Here is a 9,000-nt window from a genome sequence, read left to right as displayed (position 1 = left end):
CTGTATGTGTGGGGTCTATCGTGAGAGACACCCAGAGTTATACCTGTTATACTGTATGTGTGGGGTCTATCGTGAGAGATACCCAGAGTTATACCTGTTATACTGTATGTGTGGGGTCTATCGTGAGAGACACCCAGAGTTATATCTGTTATACTGTATGTGTGGGGTCTATCGTGAGAGACACCCAGAGTTATACCTGTTATACTGTATGTGTGGGGTCTATCGTGAGAGACACCCAGAGTTATACCTGTTATACTGTATGTGTGGGGTCTATCGTGAGAGACACCCAGAGTTATACCTGTTATACTGTATGTGTGGGGTCTATCGTGAGAGACACCCAGAGTTATACCTGTTATACTGTATGTGTGGGGTCTATCGTGAGAGACACCCAGAGTTATACCTGTTATACTGTATGTGATCATAAAAGGGGTCTATCGTGAGGGACATTCGGCTGAGTTTTCTACCTAGATGACATAAAGAGAGCCAAAATTGATCTGCTGGCCCTTTTGCCATCCTTGAGACCATTTTCTCCGTTTCCTGTCCCCATAGACACCGGTCCTAATGTCTTTATGTCTAAATACTTTTAAATATTGGTTGTAATGACTTGAAGTTCAGCTCGTCGAATCCCCATCGAACGTGACCCCCGTGGAGTTTTTCCTGGTATACTCCGGTTTCTTCCTACAGAAAGATCCCGGAGTCGTTTACATCGGGGTCAACAAGAGTGATCAATATAGTTGATATAACTCATGTCGCAATGATTGTAAATACATCAACACTATTTGTAATTCAATGTATTTACAGCTGAATGTCAATGATGAATCTATTCGTGAAAACTCTGTTCTATTTTGTTGTTTTGTCATTCACTGCATTGTATCTCTATATTAACACAGGTCACAGAAAGACTGGGAGATTCTGAACATTTACTGGGTTTGTTACGAAATGAAACTCATGATCTGCCAGAAGATATAAACCGGGAAACTAGTTCTGACCTAAGAAATGTAAGTTACTGTTTTAACTGTGAAACTAGTTTTGACCTGAGAAATGTAAGTTACTGTTTTAACTGTGAAACTAGTTTTGACCTGAGAAATGTAAGTTACTGTTTTAACCGGGAAACTAGTTCTGACCTGAGAAATGTAAGTTACTGTTTTAACCGGGAAACTAGTTCTGACCTAAGGAAAATAAGTTAATGTTAGACTTATTGTTTTATTCAAATACATGTAGTTTGTTCTTTACGTTATATTAGTATGTATATTGAGGATATATTCCGTTTTGCCCTCTTAAAAACAATATCCCAATGTTCCCTGTTCGTTTGACAATGTTTTAGGTTACTATGCCGATGAGCCGATTTTCCAAATAATTTATCGGTACATCAACAATCACTCAGTTATTTTACCGGCTCGTTGATACATGAGTGATTACGTGTTACATCTTGTCGACATAACATAGATCAATAAGGAAGTACTGACATGTAAATAAAAACTGTATTGGAAACTCCAGACCAGGTGTTTCGGAAGGTGTAGTATCGACGATGTCTAATCCCTTTATTCTCTAACGGGACTCAACATATAATCTTATATGGAACTATCGTTGTATCAATCGTTTTTATCCTCCAGATGACATCAAGTTTCATAGACGACTATACGTTAATGTCCGTGTTTGGAGCGTTTTTAGAAAGGTCCCGATTGGAGGAAGAAAAATACCATTCCGGTGAATATCTGACTCTGTATGAATCACTAGAAGAAAGGCATTACAGTGCAATGTGTAAGCTACAAAGCTTAATAGCAAGTCTCGGTGGTTCAATCGATGTATTCATCAAACGGGAGGATGTCATGCCAGAGGACTTTCACGAGGAAAGCATTTTTGCAAGAAGTGTGAGGGATTATGTTACTGTGAAACAGACCGAGGACTTTTACGCCGACCTGGGGAGCAAATATGGATCGATCATCTTGTAGACAACTTGTTGTCTTTTGTTACGTAACAGATCAGTGGTTCTGTGTTTAGTATACATGTATATGTAGAAATATCTATGTTCTGTTGAATCGATACAAGTTTTATTTTTAAGAAGATAACTCATAATTTCATATATATACGAGGGTTGATGGATATGTTGTGAGCCTCATATTTAAGGATTTGAATTTTGCCAGACATATTGTATTATTTTTCAACATAATCCCCTTCAGTATCTATACACCTTTCCCAGCGGTGTATAAGGGCCTCAGTGCCACTTTTATAGAACTCTTTGGCTGTTCAGAAAGTCATCTACTGCATGTTATTGTTATTGTTAGGGTAAGGGTGTCTGAAATAGCTTTTTCATTTTAAGAAATAGATTAAAGTCTGATGGAGCGAGATCAGGTGAATAAGGCGTCCTAAATCAATTTAAAGCCAAAATCATGAAAGGCAGCCATAGCAATGACAGACTCTTGTACCCTAACCCTAACCCTAACCGATTTTGTCCATTTTGCAAAAGCCGCTTGTCTTGTTTACTTTAGAGTGCTACCTCGTCTATATAAACTAACCAAATGAGACCAGTCCTTGGGTACACGGCTCTATATTATAGTCAGAGAATAGTAGGACTTAAAAGAACATCCTTGAGTACCTCCTTCAATACGAGGCTCATAACTGATCAATCAGTCCGGGGATCCCCGTATATGGGATTACCAATTAAATATGATTTTCTTGCTAATTTACGGTATGTTAAAGGAGTTTTGACAACCTTTTCAAGAGCAGCATGTAATTGAATAATCTAATGAGCCATATATTAAAGATGAAATGTGATAGTACTTCAGCTTAACACGGCTCAATGTGATCGACTGATAGTAGACCTAATTTATTCATATTTAGCATTTTTATATGACAAACTGTTGCTTTCATTGTTATATATACAGTTATTTGATATATCCATTGAAACTGGTCAATTGTCATATCGCTTTTTATTTTTGAAATTGTGTATATTGTCGAAGTTACGCAAGAGACCTCCACTAATTGAGAATGGTTTTACTGAATTTATGTCGTTTACATGTGATACTAATTTATCGTTATCAAATTTGATCTCAAAATAGTATTTATTTACGTGTTTTTTGTTTGTTTTTTGTTTACATATATCAGCTCATACATTCAGTGTTTAGTGCCATATCTTTATTTTATTATTGATATTGTATGTTGCTATTGTGATATCAATGAAATCCTTAACTATTGCATTCGTCTTGTGTATTTTTTGTCTGCATCAATGGTCAGTGTATAAGTTGATTGAAGAAATTTGAAATTCAAGTTCGTCCTAGTTGTATCAAGGCGATGTGACACCCGCAGTAGTAAGGTACTTACGATAATTAAGGACCAATTTACTCCAAAAGTACTAACTTTAGCGCACTCTCAATTTAGCGCACTGGCAAATTTTACCAGATTAGCTAAATGATGGACTGGCGCACCCACACAACTTGTTGTAGAAATAGTATATCATAGGCGCAATATAGTCAAGCGCAATGCTTCTATGCGTCTATCGCGAAGAGCACAAAATTGCTAAAATATTACGAATATCGATTTTATGTACGTGTTTATCTTCTCTAACACTGTGGTCTATATTACCCTCTACACCGACTTCTCTAACACTATGTTCTATATTACCCTCTACACCGACTTCTCTAACACCGTGGTCTATATTACCCTCTACACCGACTTCTCTAACACTATGTTCTATATTACCCTCTACACCGACTTCTCTAACACTGTGGTCTATATTACCCTCTACACCGACTTCTCTAACACTGTGGTCTATATTACCCTCTACACCGACTACCTCTAACACTATGGTCTATATTACCCTCTACACCGACTTCTCTAACACTGAGGTCTATATTACCCTCTACACCGACTTCTCTAACACTATGTTCTATATTACCCTCTACACCGACTTCTCTAACACTATGTTCTATATTACCCTCTACACCGACTTCTCTAACACTATGTTCTATATTACCCTCTACACCGACTTCTCTAACACTGTGGTCTATATTACCCTCTACACCGACTTCTCTAACACTATGTTCTATATTACCCTCTACACCGACTTCTCTAACACTATGTTCTATATTACCCTCTACACCGACTTCTCTAACACTGTGGTCTATATTACCCTCTACACCGACTTCTCTAACACTGTGGTCTATATTACCCTCTACACCGACTTCTCTAACACTATGTTCTATATTACCCTCTACACCGACTTCTCTAACACTGTGGTCTATATTACCCTCTACACCGACTTCTCTAACACTATGTTCTATATTACCCTCTACACCGACTTCTCTAACACTGTGGTCTATATTACCCTCTACACCGACTTCTCTAACACTGTGTTCTATATTACCCTCTACACCGACTCTCTAACACTGATGTTCTATATTACCCCTCTACACCGACTTCTCTAACACTGTGGTCTATATTACCCTCTACACCGACTTCTCTAACACTGTGGTCTATATTACCCTCTACACCGACTTCTCTAACACTATGTTCTATATTACCCCTCTACACCGACTTCTCTAACACTGTGGTCTATATTACCCTCTACACCGACTTCTCTAACACTATGTTCTATATTACCCTCTACACCGACTTCTCTAACACTGTGTTCTATATTACCCTCTACACCGACTTCTCTAACACTGTGGTCTATATTACCCTCTACACCGACTTCTCTAACACTGTGGTCTATATTACCCTCTACACCGACTTCTCTAACACTGTGGTCTATATTACCCTCTACACCGACTTCTCTAACACTATGTTCTATATTACCCTCTACACCGACTTCTCTAACACTGTGTTCTATATTACCCTCTACACCGACTTCTCTAACACTGTGTTCTATATTACCCTCTACACCGACTTCTCTAACACTATGTTCTATATTACCCTCTACGCCGACTTCCTTTACAATGTGTTCTATATTTCCCTTTAAACCGACTTTCGGCGGTCGAAATTTCAGTGAACAATGTGTTAGGAGAATGTGTGAGAGTGTCTAGACTGTCACAACTGTTGTTAAAGATGAAGGCCTTCTTATATGGTTACTTTAGTCGTTTGTTACATCATAACCAGACGGGCGTCCTTTCGTCTAGTTATCAGACGGGCGTTCTTCGTCTAGTTATCAGACGGGCGTCCTTTCGTCTAGTTATTATCAGATGGGCGTCCTTTCGTCTAGTTATTAGACGGGCGTTCTTCGTCTAGTTGTCAGACGGGCGTCCTTTCGTCTAGCTGTCAGGCGGGCGTCCTTTCGTCCAGTTGTCAGACGGGCGTCCTTTCGTCTAGCTATCAGGCGGGCGTCCTTTCGTCTAGTTATCATACGGGCGTTCTTCGTCTAGTTATCAGACGGGCGTCTTTCGTCTAGCTTATAAACGGGAGTCCTTTCGTCTAGCTATCAGGCGGGCGTCCTTTCGTCTAGTTGTCAGACGGGTGTCCTTTCGTCTAGCTATCAGGCGGGCGTCCTTTCGTCTAGCTGTCAGGCGGGCGTCCTTTCGTCTAGCTGTCAGGCAGGCGTCCTTTCGTCTAGTTATCCGGCGGGCGTCCTTTCGTCTAGCTATCAGACGTGCGTCCTTTCGTCTAGTTATCCGGCGGGCGTCCTTTCGTCTGGTTATCAGACGGGCGTCCTTTCGTCTAGTTATCAGACGGGCGTCCTTTCGTCCAGCTATCAGGCGGGCGTCCTTTCGTCTAGTTATCAGACGGGCATTCTTCGTCTAGTTATCAGACGGGCGTCTTTCGTCTAGCTTATAAACGGGCGTCCTTTCGTCTAGCTATCAGGCGGGCGTCCTTTCGTCTAGTTGTCAGACGGGTGTCCTTTCGTCTAGTTATCAGGCGGGCGTTCTTCGTCTAGTTATCGGACGGCAGGGGCGTAGCTGGGCACTCGATTAAGTGGAGTCACGAGCGCCGTAGGCGAGAGTCCGAAACCTGTTGAAAGTTTTGAAGTTTGAAAATATTAAAATGGAGTTCAAACAAAGTCGCCAGTAAACTTTTATTTTATTTCTGTTCCCGATTTGTCAGTGTCACTATATGGTTCTATTATGTATACAAGATGCATTTGACTTCATGTTGATACAATTTTTATTTATTTATCTTTTTATGGAAAAATAAGTGGATTCACATGCGTACCTGTGTACAGGCAGCTACGCGCCTGTGGCGTCTTTCGTCTAGCTTATAAACGGGCGTCCTTTCGTCTAGCTGTCAGGCGGGCGTCCTTTCGTCCAGTTGTCAGACGGGCGTCCTTTCGTCTAGCTATCAGGCGGGCGTCCTTTCGTCTAGTTATCAGACGGGCGTCTTTCGTCTAGCTTATAAACGGGCGTCCTTTCGTCCAGTTGTCAGACGGGCGTCCTTTCGTCTAGCTATCAGGCGGGCGTCCTTTCGTCTAGTTATCAGACGGGCGTTCTTCGTCTAGTTATCAGACAGGCGTCCTTTCGTCTAGCTGTCAGGCGGGCGTCCTTTCGTCTAGTTATCAGACGGGCGTCCTTTCGTCTAGCTATCAGGCGGGCGTCCTTTCGTCTAGTTATCAGACGGGCGTCCTTTCGTCTAGTTATCAGGTGGGCGTCCTTTCGTCTTGTTATCAGACGGGCGTTCTTCGTCTAGTTATCAGACGGGCGTCCTTTCGTCTAGTTATCAGACGGGCGTCCTTTCGTCTAGCTGTCAGGCGGGCGTCCTTTCGTCTAGTTATCAGACGGGCGTTCTTCGTCTAGTTATCAGACGGGCGTCTTTCGTCTAGCTTATAAACGGGCGTCCTTTCGTCTAGCTATCAGGCGGGCGTCCTTTCGTCTAGCTGTCAGGCGGGCGTCCTTTCGTCCAGTTGTCAGACGGGCGTCCTTTCGTCTAGCTATCAGGCGGGCGTCCTTTCGTCTAGTTATCAGACGGGCGTTCTTCGTCTAGTTATCAGACGGGCGTCTTTCGTCTAGCTTATAAACGGGCGTCCTTTCGTCTAGTTATCAGACGGGCGTCTTTCGTCTAGCTTATAAACGGGAGTCCTTTCGTCTAGTTATCAGACGGGCGTCTTTCGTCTAGCTTATAAACGGGAGTCCTTTCGTCTAGTTATCAGACGGGCGTCTTTCGTCTAGCTTATAAACGGGAGTCCTTTCGTCTAGCTGTCAGGCGGGCGTCCTTTCGTCCAGTTGTCAGACGGGCGTCCTTTCGTCTAGCTATCAGGCGGGCGTCCTTTCGTCTAGTTATCAGACGGGCGTCTTTCGTCTAGCTTATAAACGGGCGTCCTTTCGTCCAGTTGTCAGACGGGCGTCCTTTCGTCTAGCTATCAGGCGGGCGTCCTTTCGTCTAGTTATCAGACGGGCGTTCTTCGTCTAGTTATCAGACGGGCGTCCTTTCGTCTAGCTGTCAGGCGGGCGTCCTTTCGTCTAGTTATCAGACGGGCGTCCTTTCGTCTAGCTATCAGGCGGGCGTCCTTTCGTCTAGTTATCAGACGGGCGTCCTTTCGTCTAGTTATCAGGTGGGCGTCCTTTCGTCTTGTTATCAGACGGGCGTTCTTCGTCTAGTTATCAGACGGGCGTCCTTTCGTCTAGTTATCAGACGGGCGTCCTTTCGTCTAGCTGTCAGGCGGGCGTCCTTTCGTCTAGTTATCAGACGGGCGTTCTTCGTCTAGTTATCAGACGGGCGTCTTTCGTCTAGCTTATAAACGGGCGTCCTTTCGTCTAGCTATCAGGCGGGCGTCCTTTCGTCTAGCTGTCAGGCGGGCGTCCTTTCGTCCAGTTGTCAGACGGGCGTCCTTTCGTCTAGCTATCAGGCGGGCGTCCTTTCGTCTAGTTATCAGACGGGCGTTCTTCGTCTAGTTATCAGACGGGCGTCTTTCGTCTAGCTTATAAACGGGCGTCCTTTCGTCTAGTTATCAGACGGGCGTCTTTCGTCTAGCTTATAAACGGGAGTCCTTTCGTCTAGTCATCAGACGGGCGTCTTTCGTCTAGCTTATAAACGGGAGTCCTTTCGTCTAGTTATCAGACGGGCGTCCTTTCGTCTAGCTGTCAGGCGGGCGTCCTTTCGTCTAGCTGTCAGGCGGGCGTCCTTTCGTCTAGTTATCAGACGGGCGTCCTTTCGTCTAGTTATCAGACTGGCGTCTTTCGTCTAGCTTATAAACGGGCGTCCTTTCGTCTAGTTATCAGACGGGCATTCTTCGTCTAGTTATCAGACGGGCGTTCTTCGTCTAGTTATCAGACGGGCGTCTTTCGTCTAGCTTATAAACGGGCGTCCTTTCGTCTAGTTATCAGACGTGCGTCCTTTCGTCTAGTTATCTATCAGACGTGCGTCCTTCGTCTAGTTATCAGACGGGCGTCCTTTCGTCTAGTTATCAGACGGGCGTCCTTTCGTCTAGTTATCAGACGTGCGTCCTTTCGTCTAGTTATCAGACGTTCGTCCTTTCGTCCAGCTAATAGACGGGCGTTCTTTCGTCTAGTTATCAGACGGGCGTCCTTTCGACTAGCTATCAGACGGGTGTCCTTTCGACTAGCTATCAGACGTACGTCCTTCGTCTAGCTAACATAGGGGCGTTCTTTCTTCTTGCTATCAGACGGGCGTCCTTTCTTCTTGCTATCAGAATGATATCGATCTATCGTTTAGCTGCATGTATCAGACGGGCGTCTTTCGTCTAGCTATCAGACAATATGTCGGGAAAGGTTAGATCTTGTATCACTAATAATAAAAACGCTTTTCTACGTTGCCATGCTAAGTTTATGAATGTTAGATTTTAGGTGAGTCCCTCGCAAAGCAAACATATTCTAATGATGGACGCACTTACTATTCTTATGTCTGTTCTTTGAGACAAACGTTGTGTTTGCCTTGCTTGTGATGTTGGCAATTTGCGAGTCCCATTTTGTAGTGTACCATCAGTATTTTGCTTCATCAGTGTGGTCTAGACAGTTTCCTTGTTCTTGCAGGTGGCATTTGTATTTCAGAGGAGTTTAGTTTAGATTTGTAGGATGTTTTATATATCATTTGATTTTACTGTGATTAACACAATAGTGT

This window comes from Pecten maximus, chromosome 12, assembly GCF_902652985.1.
Source record: "Pecten maximus chromosome 12, xPecMax1.1, whole genome shotgun sequence".
Classification (NCBI taxonomy): domain Eukaryota; kingdom Metazoa; phylum Mollusca; class Bivalvia; order Pectinida; family Pectinidae; genus Pecten; species Pecten maximus.
The sequence above is the reverse complement of the archived record's forward strand: the minus strand, read 5'-3'. Positions refer to the sequence as shown.